Genomic DNA, 18,754 nt, shown 5'->3' on the forward strand with positions numbered 1-18,754 from the left:
AATATCTATGCACCAAATGAAAGATCTGCAAAATATATAAAACAAACATTAACAAAACTGAAAAAAAGAAATAGACAACACTACTATAGTAGTTGGAGACTTCAATATAGCCCTCTCAAGAAAAGACAGAATTACCAGAAAAAAACTGAACAAAGATGCTGAAGAATTAAACCACACAATAAATCAACTCGATCTCATAGATACTTTTTTTATCTTTTTTTTTTTAAATTTAGGTTGTTTATTTTTCATTTCAATGAACATCTACAGAGCTTTGGGGATTCCATTCATTCATTGTTGCACCCTTCTCCCCGCACAAACCCCTCCCCCCCTCCCCCCCATTTGCTCCTCTCCTTGAAAAGCAAAAGAAAAACTCCCTCATTGGTACACAATCCCCCCCCCCCTCCCCAAACCCCACCCCCTACCCCCAAATATAATCCACTCTGCAACCCTCATTGCATACTCCTACAATAAAAATAATGCCCTAATTGCTAATGCACCAAAGAAACCCCCACAGTATACCTTCTCCAATGTGCATGGAACATTCTCTAGAATAGATCACATTTTGGGTCACAAGGCAAGCATCAATAAATTAGAAAAACATAGAAATAATACAAAGCATTTTCTCAGACCACAAGGCAACAAAATAAGAAATTAATAACAAGAGGATAAAGGACAAAACCCCCCATACATTTGGAAGCTGAAGAACACCTTGCATGAACATGAGTGGGTACTAGAAGAAATAAAAAAGGAAATGGAAAAGTTTCTTGAAACAAATGACAATGAAAACACCACCTACTGAAATCTCTGGGAAACAGCCAAAGCAGTAATAAGAGGTCAATTTATAGCAATAAGCAAACACATCAAAAGGCAGGAAAAAATGACCACTGACTCTCTAAGCCAACAACTCCAACAAATGGGAAAAGAAAAGCAAGAAAATCTGACACCCTCTAAAAAAACTGAAATGATAAAAATTAGAGCTGAAATAAATGAAATAGACAACAGAAAAACAACTGAAACCAACAAGACTTGGTTCTTTGAAAAGATCAATAAAATACACAAACCGCTAGCAAAACTACAAAGGAAAAGACACAAATTATTCATATAAGAGATGAAATGGGCAATGTCACAACAGAACCAACTAAAATAAAAAGGCTAACATTGGATTATTATGCAAAATTATATTCAAACAAATATGAAAACCTAGAGGAAACGGACAAATACTTAGAAATTCACAACCTACCTAAACTGACACAAACTGAAACGGAATACCTAACCAGACTCATTACAGAAGAAGAAATTGAAAAGGTAATAAAACAACTTCCAGCCAAAAAAAGTCCTGGACCAGGTGGTTTTACAAGTGAATTTTATCAAACATTCATTCAGAGAGGATCTGTCACCAATTCTATAGAAACAATTTCTTAAAACACAAGAAGATGAAATTTCCCTAGACTCATTCTATGAAGCAAACATATCTTTGATACCAAAGCCAGGTAAAGACACCACCAAAATAGAAAACTATAGACCAGTAGTATCTCTCATGAACATTAGTGCAAAAATCTTGAAAAAATTCCTGGCCACTAGAATCCAATGGTACACAAAAAAAGAATTCACCATGACCGAGGAGGATTTATAACAGGTATGATAAAAGGTTCAACATAAGAAAAACAATCAATGTAATTCATCACATTAACAAAGCAAAGAAGAAGAACCACATGATCCTATCAATTGATGCAGAAATGGCCTTTGACAAAATATAACAACCTTTCCTGATTAAAACACTCAACAAAATAGGATTAGAGGGGAACTTCTTCAACGTAGTAAAAAGTATATATGCAAACTCGAGTGACGTGATGATTCAGCAATTGGGGTAACTGGGGTGAGTGTGTCGGAGACAGTGAGATTGACACAGGACAGACAAGGGTTTAGGGCTATTGTACAGAGGGTTGCTATGAGTCGCAAGCGACTCGAAGGCACACAGCAAAAACAACAACATCTGTAGAAAACTCAAACAAGAGCCATACCTCACGCCATACACAAAAACCAACTCAAAGTGGATCATGGACCTAGGACTAAACTTACGGACTATAAAATTAATTAAAGAAAAGCTTGGAAGAACTCTAGAAGTCCTAATCCACAACATAAACAGTCTTCCAAGCATCCTGAAAAATCTACAACCAGGAGAAGATAAAATAGATGAATGGGACCTTCTAGGAATCAAATCCCTATGCAAAGCCCAAAACTTCAACAGGGTAAAAAGGGAAGCCAGAGATCGGGAAAAATATTTGGTAATGACATACCAGACAGGGGATTCATATCTAGAATTTATAAAATACCTGAGCACCACAGCAAGTTAAAGGTAAAAAAAACTCAATTGAAAAGTGAGCACAGGATATGAACAGACACTTCACCAAAAAAGACATTCGGATGGTCAACAAATACATGAAGAAATGTTCAAAATCCCTAACTCTAAGAAAGATGTAAATCAAAACAATTATGAAACAACTATGAGATATCATCTCACTCCAGTAAAAATAGCAAAATTTAACAGAACAGAAATCATGAAATGCTGATGAGGTTGCAGAGAACCTGGAACCCTTATTCACTGCTGGCGGGAGTGTAAAATGGTGCAACCACTATGGAAGGCTGTATGGCACTTTCTCAAAAGTTGCAAACAGAAATACCATTCGATCCAGCAATTCCAATAGTGAGAATATACCCTAAAGAAACCATAACCGTCACCCAAGCATGCACACCCATGTTTATTGCAGGTTTGTTCACAATAGCAACAGCTGGAAACAACCTAAGTGTCTATCAACAAATGAAGGGATACAGAAACTTTGGAATATTCACACAATAGAATACTATGCAGCATTAAAAAACAATGAGCTCATAAAATATTTTTCAAAATGGGTGACTCTGGAGGACATTATGCTGAGTGAAATATCTCAGTCACAAAAGGACAAATACTACATAGTGCCACTGCTGTACAGCGGGGCTGATATCAGGATTGAGGGGAGACTGAGAAAGAAGGGATAAATAATATATACTGCATTGAAGCAGATGAGGGAAAAAACTGTTTAAAAGAAATATGATTAGGTATTATTGTCATGACAGGAGTCCAGAATGAAGGTTGTTTAGTGGAGTGGACTTGGGGGGGGGGGATTGTATAACAATGAAAGAATTTTTCTTTTACTTTGCAAAGAGAAGAGTGAATCAGGGAGGAGGAGTGGGCTGGGAGAAAAGTGCAAAAATGAATGAATGGAAATCCAAAATCTCTGTAAACTTGCATTAAAATTAATTTTTAAAAATATAAAAAGTTAAAAATGGAAATATCATTTGATGCAACAATTTCAATACCAGATACGTATCTTATAAGAGCTCTGGCAGGAACAGACAAATATACACCAATGTTTGTTTTGTTGTTAGGTGTTGCTGAGTTAAGCACAATGTATAGTGATCTTATGAACAAAAGATCTGAACCCTGTTCTATCCTGTGCCATCCTCACTTCCTGACACACAGAACCTACTGCAGCAGTCATTGTGTTAATCCAGCTGGTTGAGGGTCTGTCTTTCGCTGACTCTCCACCCTTCCCAGAATAGCATCTCCTACAACATGTCCAAAGAGCTGCTATGGCTGTACCCTCTCCAAGACATATCTTATTGTTCTCTTGGCCATTCTTGGGATTTTCAGTGCTCTTCTTCAAAACCACAGCTCAAAGGTATCAACTCTTTTTCTGTTATCCTTATTTACTGTCCAGCTCTTGGATTTATAACTAGTAATTGGAAAGATGATGGCCTGAGTCAGATGTAGTTTAGTCTTCAAACTGACATCACTACTTCTCAATAACCTGCAGATTTTCCCAGTGCAATGCATCTCCATATTTTCTGACTTCTGGTACCAAGAGTGTTAATTGTGGATCCAAGCAAGATGAATCTGTTGAAAATTTCAATCTCCTCTCCATTCATCATGATGCTGCCTATCGGTCCAGTGGTAAGAATCTTTGTTTTCCTGACATTGAGATGCAATCCATACCAAAAGCTGTATTACTTGATCTTCCTCAAAAAGTACTTCAAGCCCTCCTCACTTTCATCAGCAAGCAAGGCTGTGTCATCTGCATAACACAATCTCTCTCCAATCCCGATGCCACATACCTCCTCATAGAGTCCAGTTTCTCAGATTATTTGCTCAGCATACAGAATGAATAAGTCTGGAGAGAGAATACAACCCTGATTTGCGCCCTTCTCAATTACAAACCATGAAGTGCTCCATGGCTCTTTTTGAACAACAGCCTCCTGGTCCAGATACAGGTTTTGCATGAGCACAAATGCTCTAGGATTCCCACTCTCCTTACCGTCAGTCACAACTTGTTGTGATCCACACAGTCTTATGCCTTTGGCTAGTCAATAAAGCACAAATGGAAATTCTTCTGGTATTCCTTACTTTCAACCAGAATCCATCTGACATCAGCAATGATATCCCTGGTGCCACAGCCTCTTCGAAATCCTTCTTGAACTGGCAGTTTCTCATCTCTGTACTGTTCCAGCCATTTTAGAAAGATCTTAAGCGGTGTTTTGTTTGCATGTGATGCCAATGACACTGTTTGATAATTTCCACATTCAGTTGGATCACCTTTCTTGGAAATGTGAACAAATATGGCCCTTTTCCAATCTGTTGGCCAGGCAGCTGTCCTCCAAATTTCCTAGCATAGACTTGTGAGTGCATAAAAGGCTGCATCTGTTAATTGAAATAAGTTAGTTGGGGCCTGGAGGGTAAGTGTTCATGATTTATTTGAAAGCTGAGTGTAAACTGTTCTGTGTTTCTCATTGTTTTAGCAATCAAATATAGCTGATTAACTGTTTCATTTTCAATCAGCTATGGGTGGGAAAACTCTTGTGTAGGCAAACAGGATCTGGTGGGTGGGTCTTTGTATTTAAAAGTAGGTTGGGTCCAGAAATGTTTACTGCAGCATTATTTACAACAGCAAAGAGGCAGAATCAACAAAGGATGAATGGTGAAAGAAACTATAGTACATTCAGTGGAGCATTATGCAACACTAAAGAATATTTTAAAATTCCCAAAACACTGTATAACAATGATAGATCTAGCGGACATTATGCTGAGTGAAATAAGTCAGTCACAAGAGGGCAAACATTGTATAAGATCGTTGTAATAAAAAGCTAAAGAAAAATTTACAGTTAGAATAATTTTTAAATGGTTATCCAAGTTAATGAGAAAGTGAGTGGGGAATAAATACTAATAAACAGATTATAAACAATTAGTAAGATAGTGAAGGGAAAGGCAATAAAAAACAAGGGGATGCATGTTATAAGACAAAATATATATGATCCAGGAAGTATCAAAAGAAGATGGAAGGAGTACACAGAGTCACTGTATCAGAAGGAACTGGCTGACACAGAGGAATTTCATGAAACATATGAGCAAGAGACTATGGTGATGAAGGAGGAAGTTCAACTTGCTCTGACAGTATTGGCAAAAAACAAGGCTCCAGGAGTAACAGCATACCAGTTGATTCATTTCAACAAGCAGATGCTGCCCTGGATGTGCTAAGTTGTGCCAAGAAATCTGGAGGACAGCCAGCTGGCCGACTGACTGGAAAAGATCGGTATTTGTTCCAATTCCAAAGAACGGTGAGCCAACAGAGCGTGAAAATTATTGAACAATATCATTAATATCACACGCAAGCAAGATTCTACTGAAAATTATCCAAAAACTTTTGGAACAATATGTCAAGAGAACTGCCAGATGTACAGGCTGGATTTAGAAGAGGTCATGGTACTGGGGATATTATAGCTAATGTAAGATGGATCGTGGCAGAAAGCAGAGAATACCAGAAAAATGTCTATCTGTGCTTCACTGACTATGCAAAGGCTTCTGACTGTGTGGACCACAACAAGCTATGGCTGACTTTGAGAAAAAATAGGAATCCCAGATCATTTGATTGTGCTAATGTGAAACCTATACTTGGACCAAGAGGCAGGCGTCAGAACAGAGCAGGGAGACATTGGATGGTTCAAAATCAAGAATGGGGTCAGGGATGTATTTTGTCTCTATACCTTTTCAATCTGTATGCATAACAGATCATCCGAGATGCTGGGCTGTATGAGGAGGAGTGTGGCATCAGGATTGGTTGAAGAATCATCAACAACCTGTATTATGCAGATGACACAACCCCGCTTGCTGAACCTGAGGAGGAACTGAAGCGCTTGCTGCAGTAGGTCAAGGACCTCAGCCTTCAATATAGACTGAAGCTCAGTATCAAGAAAACAAAGATTCTCACCACTGGGCCAATTAGCAGCATCAGTATGGATGGTGAAGAGATTGAGATAGTTAACAATTTTCGTTTACTTGGTTCCACAGTCAACACTCTTGGTAACAGCAGCCAGGAAATGAGGAGATGAATTGCATAGGGAAAGTCAGCTGTGAGGGAACTCTCAAGAATACTGAAGAGCAAAGACGTTAAGACGGAAACTAAGGTGTGCCTGATCCAGGCTATAGTTTTCGCAATTACGTGCTATGCATCAGAGAGTTGGACAGTGAACAGGGATGATAAAAAGAGAATTGATGCCTTGGAGTTGTGGTGCTGGAGAAGAGTGTTGAATATACCATGGACTGCTAGGAGAACAAACAGGTCTGTCCTAGAAAGGGTGAAGCCAGAATGCTCCTTGGAGTCAAGGATTCTGAAGCTTCGTCTGACATACTTTGGGCATGTTGCAAGGAGGCACTGCTCCTTGGAGAGGGGCATCATGTTTGGGAGAGAGGAAGGACGCCACAGGAGAGGAAGACCCTCAATGAGATGGATCAATTCTGTGAGTGGAGTGGTGGGAATGATTGTGTTTGAGGTGGTGAGGTTGGCACAGGATAGAACGGTGTTTAGGGCTCTTGAACATAGGGTCACTATGAGTCACATGCGACTCGATGGCACATAACAACAACAACATATGATAGTCTGAAAAGCCAGTATGTGTTTTAAACCCCCAATCTCAATTTAAAAACTAAGGTGAAATAAAGACAGCTTAAAATAACAATAAAAATGAGTACCAAACGATGGAATACCATGCAACATGCAGAAGCAATGATTTTGTAAATTATTACCTAACTTGGGAGGGACTGGAGAGCATTATGCTGAGTGAACTAACTCGGTCTCATGTGTAAAAGCATTATTGTAAAAGTAAATGACTAGTAAAATGTGTACGAAGACCTAAGCTGGGGGAAGAGGGCTGAGAATGGGGGTGGTAATCATAGGGTCACACAAATTGATGTATGGAGGGAGGGGTAGGTTAAGGAAATGAGGAAGATCTAGTGTGAAAAATAATGCATACGAACTTTGTAAGTAAACCAGTATAAAAGAAAAAGTTTATAGTTAAAAAAAAACAGCACCAAAAACTTGGTAGAAATCATAGCTTAAACGTACTACATCCAAATTTATTTAATTGTATTACTTGAAATGGAAGAGTATTAAGTCAATTTAAAACAAAGCATTTCCTCTTACTCAAATTTACAATCTGAAATGCCTCAAAATTACATACATAATCTACTAGTATCTTATGAACAGTTGATTGAAAGCTGCTTGTAAAACATAGTACATGATTTAATCTCCATAATAGTCTATGTGTTTCCTACTGCCAAAGGGGCCCTTTAGAGTAGTGAGAGAAGATCTTCACCCTGAAACCCACAGCGTCCCTTTTCAGCAGGAAGTAGCTAAGAGAATACGCCGTCCCCTTTTCCTTATGACTCAGGGTGAAGTCTCTCTCAGGGAGGAGTGATAGGGAATGGCAAAGGACACACTGACAAAGAAGATTAATCAGAACTGACTTTGACAAGCACTGTGGCATTTGGACAAGAACAAACTGGGAGGAGGGTAGAGAGAATAGTGCAACAATGAATGAGTGGAAGCCCAAAATCTCTGTAAATGTTTATGAAAATTAATAAAATATAATTATAGAAAAAAAAACAAAAAAAAACATAGTACATGATTTAATAGATGGAGAGAAAATACTAAGCATGAAACATTTTAACCTTTGCCTACCAAAGACACAAAGTTACGATTGATATGTGTTAACTCTATCCTGTACTAGACAAAAATTTTTATTTAGTTAATAGAAAGTGCCTACTTGGCTGAATGAATAAACAAAACCCCCAAGTTAAGGTCTTTTTTGAAGAACTGAGAGATGTACAGCTTAACACTACTTTTTCTGGGTGGTAATGATGTAGTTTTGTTTAAAGAATGGAATGCTTTTCCACATTAAATTGTAATCCCTGCTTTATGTTATTTCTGAAAAGATTAAGTAGCTTTAGGCTGGGATAATGATGGCTTTAAAGTATAAAGTACTATTCAAGGAAAGTTTTCTTAACCTGTCTACACTCTTTTTATCATTTAAACTCTTCACATACCTGTTAGTTCAACTAATTAAACCAGAATCTATATTTGAAACAACAGAATAGGACTTCTTTCCTACAAGTTGTCCTTTTCTTTGTTTTACTTTTATTTACTGGTAAATACTGGTCCTCTAAGAGATTTAATACAAAATCTTGAGAGGAAAGGAAAGGGAAAGCAGAAAATTTTAGAATGTGGGCAAATAATTGACAATCTGTTGTAGTATCTGAAACTATTTTATTATATCTTTCACAGAGCCTGCATATAATTTTTAAAACTAGAGACAACTTTATTATGCAGCATGCAGGAGCAATGATTTTGTAAATTACTACCTAACTTGGAAGGGACTGGAGAGCATTAAACGAAGTGAACTAACTCAGTCTCATAAGGACAAAGACTGTATAAGGCCATCATTGGGGAATAGGTAGGAGGGAGGGGAGGATGGGTAAAGGAAATGGGAAAGATCCGTTGTGAAAAACTATATATACAAACTTTGTAAGTAAACCAGTAATAAAAAAACCCAGACAAACCCAAAAATCCCCGAACTAGACAACTCTAAAAGCCTTGTTTGGGGTGGGAGGAACCCACCACTACCAAAAAAAACTCAAAACAAACAACAACAACAACAAAAAACCACCAGCACAAAAACAGTATTATGTAGTAGTAAGCCACTTTTCATATTAAAACTTAAATAGTTCTAGCATGCACTGATCTGTATCAAAATGCTGTTACTAGGACACTAATTTGAAATTCTCTGCATGAATATTGAGAGATTTTGATGAAACTCTCTAAACACTAATGTGTAAAACATTCTATAGGTCAACACAATTGTTTCACAGCTTACACATGAAAAGAGTAGGATAAAAATTTCCAAGTCTCTACCATTTTTAGTTCTAATTTTGTGTACATTTTATTTAGTTAAACCACTAAGAAGAATTGAGCTCTGGTGGCCTAGTGGTGAAAAGGTAGGCCGTAAACCTGAAAGCATGTGGTTCAAAACCACCAGCTACTTCACAGGAAAAAAGATGGGCAATCTCCTTCTGTGTGATAACTGCCTCAGAAAACCTGGAGGTGGGGGGATGGGGTGTGAGTCAGCTATGGGTCGGTTCTGTATGGGACAGTACACAGTAACAAAAATTACTATGTAGTTAAGATGACATGCGATATGCTTACAAAGGGCAATTGCCAGAAGTACTTACAATTTAAGTAAGCAAAACATAAATAGGTGGTACTTATACCACAAGAGGTAGGGATAATTCCAACTTCTCAACTAGGTTCCTGATTTCTAATTAGGTTAACTCAACAGGGTTATATCAAGCAATATTAGATATAAATCTCTGTGTGTTTCAATGGAAAAGCAAGACATTAAACACATTTTACTGGTAATGGGAGTTATATTTTAAACCTCCCATATGCAGTGCCAAAAATTTACTTTGGAAGAAACACCTATGACTGGACCTTGTTAGTGATTTTCACTTTGGATATATTTTCCAGGAGGGTGGCACATATACAGCAGTGTTTTAAGAAAGATGATGTGCTCTCAGACATTTGCAGCATGCTTTTTAACATATTTTTTGACCTGTAGTGTAATTAATTTTTGTAACACATTATTTTAATGGTCCACTAATTAACCTTGAATTAGAATGAATTCTCTTGACAATGACTTTCTATGGAAGTACTGAAGATATCTATCTTAAGAACTCTTATGATGAATGTTTTTATGCAGTAATAAAATACTCAACATAAGCAGATTAAATAGATAGAGAAATAAACACAAAACAAATCAAAGTATGGAATTTTTACCTTCAGGGTGGTCTATACCGAAGTGAGCACAGTAAAAGTAGAATATGGTAACACTTTTTAAAAAATTATTATTACGATAAACTTATAAATCTTTTTTATCATTGTTATAATACTTGTAAACATGCTAGAATTTAAGATTATTATGCTACATTCAAGCAGCAGTTGTGAGATGCTACCCTCACAATTATAACAAAATTAGAAAAGAAACTTGTGATTTCTCTCTTTTTGTTTGCCAGTTACTCACAAACATATCTGAACCAATAAATTGAATTTACTAAATAAAGTCCAGGATACTACAATTGCTCCTCTAGTAGAAGCATGATGAATTAGGTGCACATTAAAGCTGTAATTGCTTAAAGACTTTAGCCAAATTAATGAAATAATTTATTCATTTATTTACAGATCACTTTATTTTCTTCTGTGAGTAGTAAAATCTTCTAAGAATACTAAAGTTAAATTTCTTTTTACTATTACCACCAATGCAGTTGACTTTTTTCTTGGGGGGGTGGGAGGAGAGGTTATTTTTTTCTCTCTAAGTTTTAAAATCCTGTTGGGAAAAAATATCCCAGATGTATTTAGCGGATAAGAAGTGAAAGGACATTATCTAAAAGGAATCTGTTGGGTTATGAGAAGATTATAAGCCACTGAATGGAGAGCTCTAGATAAATTCTGGAACTCAAATACAGAGGGGAAAAAAGAGCGCTCATCTATTAACTAGAGGTGGTAATATGTTCCTACCTCCAACTGATAAATTACTCTAAAGTGCTTTGAAAGTGCAGAGTGGCTGCTCACCTATTAAGTGGTATTGCTTTCATACTCTCTGGAAAATAGAGTAGGTCTTAATATTTTAAGTGTTTTTTGATATCCTTGGTTAATTGGCCTTAACCATGTAGAATTTTTAAAATTAGATTTTAACATAAATATCACATGATTAAATGAAGAGATTTTATTATCAAAGGAGTCTAATGTTCTTATGGTGTTTCAAGACCAGACACAAGTATGAACATTACACACACACACACACACACACACACGGGGGCTGGGAGGTTGGAGAAAGAGAGAGGGAGAGAGGAAGGGAGGGAAGGAAAGAGAGAGAAACCTGGCAAAGTTATTATGCTGAGATTTGTAAGAATTGCCCCATATATTCTACCAGAGAAGGTACAGTATTGTCTAACTAGCAAAAGAAATAATCACAATTACATCAACTTGAATCTGCAAAGGCAAAGAAAAACAATTCACATTGTAGTCGATATTGACTGTAGCCACCAATGACTTGTAACGTCTCCTTCTCCATCCTTTCTCTATCTTCTACACCTTCCATGCTGCTGCTCCTGCAGTAGAAATTAGCCAGTGAGAACTCCCTAACCTCCAACAACTAGAAACTCCAGTATCTCTTACTTCAACCTTCCAATAGTGAAATGACAATGTGATTTCTGAAAATGAGACAAGAAGAGTAGTGTTACGAAGTATATTAAGGTCTCAAGAGGCATTTAATGAAGCCAACAACTTCTCCCAGAATAATTTATTTACTGAAAATTTCACATTATATGTAATACTGCAGCTACCAACTACCCAATCTCTTCTTCTAGCAGAGTGAACAATGATGGTGTTTCTGACTTGTAAGGGAATGGAAAAATATTTTATCCACACAATTTTAAACAAATTTCTTCATGATAAGTTTATGAAGCCACATTGTTGTTGGTTAGATGCTATTAAGTATACTTGACCTCATATCACTAGTGTAAAAGAGTGTTTACATGTATATGTGATTGTAAATGTTATGTATCAACTTTGTTAGGTTGCTATTGTCAGCAATTAGATTGTCTTGAGAAAATAGAATTATCTTTAAGAGGAGATCCAGTATGAGCAGACAATCAGTTGAAAGGAGAGTTTGCTTGTGAGCCTACCTCCAGTCTATAAATGGATGTTCCAGGAAGGCTCACACTCTTGCTGGATCCTGTATACAACTTTTTATCCCGCTGCCTCTGGTTTTTGGGACATGACCTAGGAATTTAAGTCTGCTCTGTAGATTTTGGGATTTACCAGCTCCTACAGTATCGTGAGCCTGCAGCCTGCTGTGTGACCTGCTGATTTTGGGAGTTGTTGGCCCACAGCTATGTGAGTCAGGAGAAAACTCCAAACTGAAGCCTAACTCACAGATTTGGGATTAATCAGCCTGTAAGACTGAATGAGCCCTTTCCTTGAATTAAATCTGCTTATTTAGATATATATGCTTTGCTTTATTATTTTTGTTTCTCTGACTACATCATGGGCTGCCAAGAGAATAAACACACTTGTCTTAAAAGTGCAACCAGATGTACCTTTGAAGCAAGGACAGTGAGAAGTCATCTCAACAAACTTAGGTTATGTTATCAAGAGGGGCCAGTCCCTAAAGAAAAAATACTATGCTTGATAAAGTAGAGGACCACTGAAGAAAGGAATATGCCCTGCAAGATGGACTGACACTGTGACTGTGACTTAACAGCAGCAATTGTGGCCACGGTAGAGGACCAGGCAGGATTCTGTTTTGTGGTCCACAGTGTTGTTGAGTTAGAGTCAAGTGGAAAACACATAACAAGAACAACAAATTTTGTCTAACAAGAATAGGCAAAACTAATCTATGGCAAGAAAATGTCACAACAGTTATTACCTTTTGTAGAATTAGATTAACTTATTGAGAAGGGGTATTATTTCTAGGTAATAGCAATGTTTTGTTTCTTAAAAGTGTTTCAGATACAAATATGTAATTGTCAAAATCTATTACATGAATACATAGCATATTTATTTCATTCTATATAAATGGTATCCAGTTAAATACATGGGAAGAGTTTGATTGTCCTGTGCAGCAGCTGGTGGACCCAGTGGAGGGTCAGCTGTGTGTCAACACATTTGTAAGCAAATTCTACGTTCTAGTCACTGATATGCATCCTGAAGTACTTAGGATGTACAGTGTTGTCTAAAAGGAGCTGTGAGGGCTTAGTGGTAAGGAGCTGTGCTGCCAAAGATTCGAATCAGCTGCTCTGCAGATGTGGCAGTTTGCAGCCATAAAGCCCTTTAAACTCCCTGGAGCAGTTCTACTCTGTTCCTATTGGAACTGAGTTGAAGTAATTATAAGCTGAAGTTGACTTAATGAAAACTGGTTTCTGCTCTTTTGTAACTGGTACAAGCACTTACTCAGAAAGGCAAAAAGTAAGAACAAAAAGATTGATGGATGAAAATAAGTAAAAATCTGCTACTACCATCAATTCCAACTCACAGTGTCCCTCCAGCAGGTTTCTGAAGCTGTAAATCTTAAAGGAAAGAGTCTGCCCATCTTTCTCCCTTTGAGCAGCTAGTGGAGAGTGGAATAGCTATTAATAAAATAAGTAAATTAAATACATTAATGATAGATTCTAAGTGGTGAGGATACAGGAGTTCACTGTAAAAGTCTTTTCATTTTTCCGGACGTTTGAAATTTTTTAGGATAAAATATTGAAAATTATCAAACGAAAGATAAACAGCCAAAGTTGATAATATTTGAATGATTTTTCATATTTTCTGATTTTGTATTTTTTATGTAAAAGACAGCCATTGCCTTTATTTTTAAATGATGTTGCCCACCTTAATGCAAATTAGCAAAATGTGATAATTTGAAGTGCATATTCTCAATTACTATGATGAATTAGCAAAGATTCTTCAAATAATATTTTAATCAACTACACAACCAAAATAACAAAGTTATTTAAATGATGCATTACTTTTTCTTTCTTCCATTCTAAAATCTTAAATAAAAACAAAAATTTACCCACAGTACCTATAGGTACTGACCCTGTCTCTCAGATCTTCTTCTTAGTACTTTCAGTTCAAGAGATTTTGTGGTGGTTTCTCAAGCCAAAAGCATGTAAATTGTATTCTGACATGAACCATAGATTTAAAGCAAAGGAAAAAAGGGGGGAAAAAAGAAGAATGAAAATAAGAATTAAAAGGAAGGTAACCTTCCTTCGGGTATTTGAAAGAACCTAAAACATAAGAATTACTTATGAAACAATTATATCTTCAAAAGGATGTAAAAAATTTAACTAAAAAGGCAGTTTGGTAGAAGAGGACTTTTAGAATGGATTAAAGGAGAACCTATGAGAAACCACTGAACTGTGTAGGAATACTTTTGGGTGGGGCTGAAGCAGATAATTGAACTAATAAATTTTCCTAAAAATATTACATTATTAAAAAAATATTACATTATTACATTTTTCCCATAACAACTTTAATGTAAGAATTTAAAATACTATTTAAGTGTTATCAGTAATAATGCATTTATTGCCTACCGTATGTGGTGCTAAATAATGGTGTGGGCTAATAACTTATGGATATAGCTGTACCAAAATTATGCAGATATAATATATGCTTGATGGGTACTAAGAAATGGTCTTTTCATATCTTAAACTTTACAAATTATTTAAATGATCTTTTTTTTCCTTAAAAGAAACTCCAGTGGTGCTACAGTTAATTCATTTAGCCGCTAATAAAAAAATCTAGTGGCTTGAAGCCTCTAGTCACTCTATGGGATACAGATGAGACAGCCTGCTTCTGTAATATTCAGAGCCTTGGGAACCCCAGTGGGAAGTTTTACTCTGTCTATCAATGTCACCAGACTTGGATCAGAATGGACTTGATGGCTACAAGTTTTTCTTTTCCTTTTAAAAGATGGGTTCTAATAGGGTCAGCTATCTGGATTGTGTGAAAAGTTGTGTAAATATTATTTGAAACATTGTGTGCGCTGTCGTTGAGCTGTCATCAAGTTGGTCCTGGATTCATGGTGACCACAGACACAAAGAGATTTTAACATTACAATCCACAGACTTGTTTAATTGATTAAAAATCTTAAAAGTAGATCATCAGGTCATTCTTTCCTGCCTGTCTTAATTTGGAAGCTCTGCTGTAACATGATGGCAACATGAAAACTGACAGATGTGTAGATGCACTTGAAGTGCGATGACCAGTGAACCGAGGTGCAGTCGAACCAGTCTCCCATACAGAAAGCAAGAGTGCTACCACTGAAACACCTCTGCACCCTCATTAGCTTCTTGAATCCTAGCAAGAACTTTCATTTCTATTATGTGAATTATAGACAAAGCCCTAATTATGATATCAGTAGGAAACAACTTCGCTCAAGTTAAAAATACGACTTAATATATTAATAGTAATTATCATTTAAATGGGTAAAAGGCATGTTGTGTTGTGTACTGCTGAGTTAGAACTGACACACAGCTGACCCTCCAGTGGGTTTTCAGAGGCAGTTAAACACATGGGAAGAGTTTGACCGTCCTGTGAAGCAGCTAGTGGATTCAAACCATGTGTCTTTGGGACTGTAGCTCAGTTTCTTAGCAGTAGGCCACTGTACTCTTAGTATTATACAATTTGTCTTCTTGCTGGCTCCTCAATGTCTAGCACACAACAGGGGTAGAAAACCCCCCAGTACACACACACACACACACACACACACACACACATAAATGTTTTCAATTATGGAAAAGGCCCTCCAATGTCTCCAACCAATATATCTTCTTGTTATGTGCTGTCAAGTCACCTGTGACTCATAGTGACCCTGTATGTAAAAGCCTGAACTCCTACTCTATCCTGTGCCAATCTTACTGTTTCTGACACAGTTACCTCTACTACCCCAGTCACTGAATCAATCCATTTCATCGAGGGTCTTCCTCTCTTGCATTGACCCTCCACTCTCCCAAGTATGACTTCCTCTCCAAGGACTCCTTGCAACATGTCCAAAGTATGTCAGACGAAGCTTCAGAATTCTTGACTCTAAGGAGCTTCACCCTCTCTAGTATGAACCTGTTTGTTCTAGCATTCCATGGCATATTCAGTACTCTTCTCCAGCACCACAGCTCAAAGGCTGATGCCTTTCTATGATGTCTTTCTATGCCTTTGATTCTCCTTCTACAATCCCTAGTCTTGTCCAGCTTTCTGATGTACAGGAAGTAATTGCAAAGACTATGGCCTGAATCAGGCACACCTTAGTCTCCAGAGTGACACCACTGCTCTTCAGTACTTTGGAGATGTCTCTAACATCAGACTTTCCCAATGCAATTCACCTTTTAATTTCCTGGCTGCTGGTACCAAGAGTGTTGATTGTGGAGCCAAGCAAACTAAAGCTGTTAACAATCATTCAGTCTCTTTCAGCATCTGTCATGATGCTACCAACTGGCCCAGTGGTGAGAATCTTTGTTTTCTTGATGTTGAGCTTCAATCCATATTAAAAGCTGCAGTACTTGACCTTCTGCAGCAAGCACCTCAGGTCCTCCTCAATCTCAGCAAGCAGGGTTGTCATCTACATAACAGACTGCTGATGACTCTTCCTTCAATCCTGATGCCACATTTCTCCTTATAGAGCCCAGCCTCCCAGATCATCTGTTCTGAATACAGATTGAAAAGATATGGAGATAGGACACATTCCTGGCGTACACTCTTCTCAGTTTTGAACCTTGCTCTGTTCTGATAACTATCTCCTGATCCAAGTATAGGTTTTGTATAAGCACAATCAAGTGTTCTGGAATTCCCATTCTTCTCAGAGTCAGCCACAGTTTGTTGCGGTCCACACAGTCAAATGCCTTTGCATAGTCTATGAAACACAGATAAGACATTCCTCTGGTACTGCTTTCAGCCAAGATCCATCAGACATTAGCTATAATATCCCTAGTGCCAAAGTTTTTTCTAAACCAAGCCTGTACTTTAGGCAGTTCTCTGTTGATGCACTGTTCCAGTTGTTTCTGGATGATCTTCAGCAGAATCTTGCTTCCATGTGGTATCAACGATATTGTTTGATAATTTCTGCACTCTGTCGGATCACCTTTCTTTGGAATAGGAACAAATAAAGATCTCTTCTAGTCAGTTGGCTGGGTAGTTGTCCTCCAGATTTCTTGGCACAACTTGGTGAGCACATCCAGGACAGTGTCAGTTTGGTGAAATATGTCAATTGGCATGCCATCAATTTCTGGGGCCTTGATCTAAATCAAATCTATCTACATATTCCTAAGTCTTTTTTTTTTTTTTAATCTTGAAGGCCAATCTAACTAGGTTTATTCACTTTCACTGCGATCTCTTAAATTCCATCGGTCTATTTATATAATTCCTGAAGTATTCAATATTTTGAATATTTAACCTAATTTACAACTGCATGTAAATGAACTGTAAGTGGCTTCCTTGGTCATTAAAAAACATTTTAAAACTCTTTTTAAAATAATAAACTTCTGGTAGAACCCAATTATTTTTTTAAAAAAAAGTCTTTTACCTTGTTTACAATATTTTTTTAAAATTCATGAAACTGAATGCTTAATTAAAAAGATGATAATAGGATGATCCTAAGGGGGTAATTTAAAAAAAGGCAGAGACGCAAAGGAAAATAAAAGTATTGTGGGTTAGGGGATGCGACACATAGCCAGTTCATGGCGGTTCTTTCTGGCTCCTCTTGTCCCAGTGCTGTGCCATTCCCCAGAGCTCTCGGGCGAAGTGCCATGATGCCCGCTTTGAAAAACTATATCAACCGAACTGTTGCTGTTATTACTTCTGATGGAAGAATGACTGTAGGAACTCTGAACAGTTTTGACCACACCATTAATTTGATTTTGGATGAAAGTCATGAGCAAGTGCTTAGTTCTTCACAGGAAGTAGAACAAGTGCTTTTAGGATTATACACTGTAAGAGGTGACAACGTTGCAATCGGAGAAATCAATGAAGAAACAGATTCTGCACTTGGTCTAGGGAATATTTGAGCAGAGACTCTAAACTCTGTCGCACACTAAAAAAAATCTATGTACATTCAACATCTGTAAATCTTTGTATAGAAATGGATTATTCTGAGGAAGATGTGCAGAATTTTTAGAATATTTAATTGTGGTTTTTGATTCATTGATTCACTGTAATATAATATGTAATTTATATTTTTACATTTTACTAAAGTAAAATTTGTTTTTGGCCTAAGTCATATGTCTGGTAGCCTGTTATTACTATCAAACAATGTGAGAATCTAATGATTATTTTGGAAAATTTTATAAGAAACCAGCACTTTTTGATGTTTTAATATATAGGAAAAACTCAGCACAAAGAGAAATGCGTAGTATACAAATGAATCATACAAATAACAACAAAAGCAGAGTACTTTTCCCTGCTTGTTAAGACGTTCATAGAAAGTAAGTCAGCTATTTACTACCAGTGTGTTTGCTGTTAAGAGTTGACTATAAGTGCTTTGTAAAGTCACCCCCAACCACTAAGAGATGTGATTAAAAATTTCGTTCACTGACAAAAATGAAAACTATTAGTGAAGTTGTAATGGATGGGGCAAAAAATAAAGATCTGAATATTAACAATGATTAGGAAAGTTAAGATCGGTGGCAACAATTATTAAAATCTTTGGATGCTCAAGAAATAATGCACATAGAAAGATTTTATGAAGAGTATATTATTTGGATTCCCATTCTTCTCAGAGTCAGCCACAGTTTGTTATGATCTACACAGTCAAATGCCTTTGCATAGTCAATGAAACACAGATAGACATTCCTCTG

General features: G+C 37.0%; 1 protein-coding gene and 1 pseudogene across 1 annotated transcript in view; one reads left to right on the top strand and one right to left on the bottom strand.

Moving 5' to 3' along the window:
- LOC102843525 (acyl-CoA-binding domain-containing protein 6-like) overlaps positions 1–18,754 on the bottom strand; it is a 336,108-nt gene that overhangs the window by 158,467 nt on the left and 158,887 nt on the right. The window lies entirely within an intron of this gene.
- LOC102867289 lies at positions 17,619–17,995 on the top strand (annotated as a pseudogene).

The sequence above is a fragment of the Elephantulus edwardii genome, unplaced genomic scaffold (assembly GCF_000299155.1).
Source record: "Elephantulus edwardii isolate Elephantulus edwardi_28Jun2011 unplaced genomic scaffold, EleEdw1.0 scaffold00061, whole genome shotgun sequence".
Taxonomy (NCBI): Eukaryota; Metazoa; Chordata; class Mammalia; order Macroscelidea; family Macroscelididae; genus Elephantulus; species Elephantulus edwardii.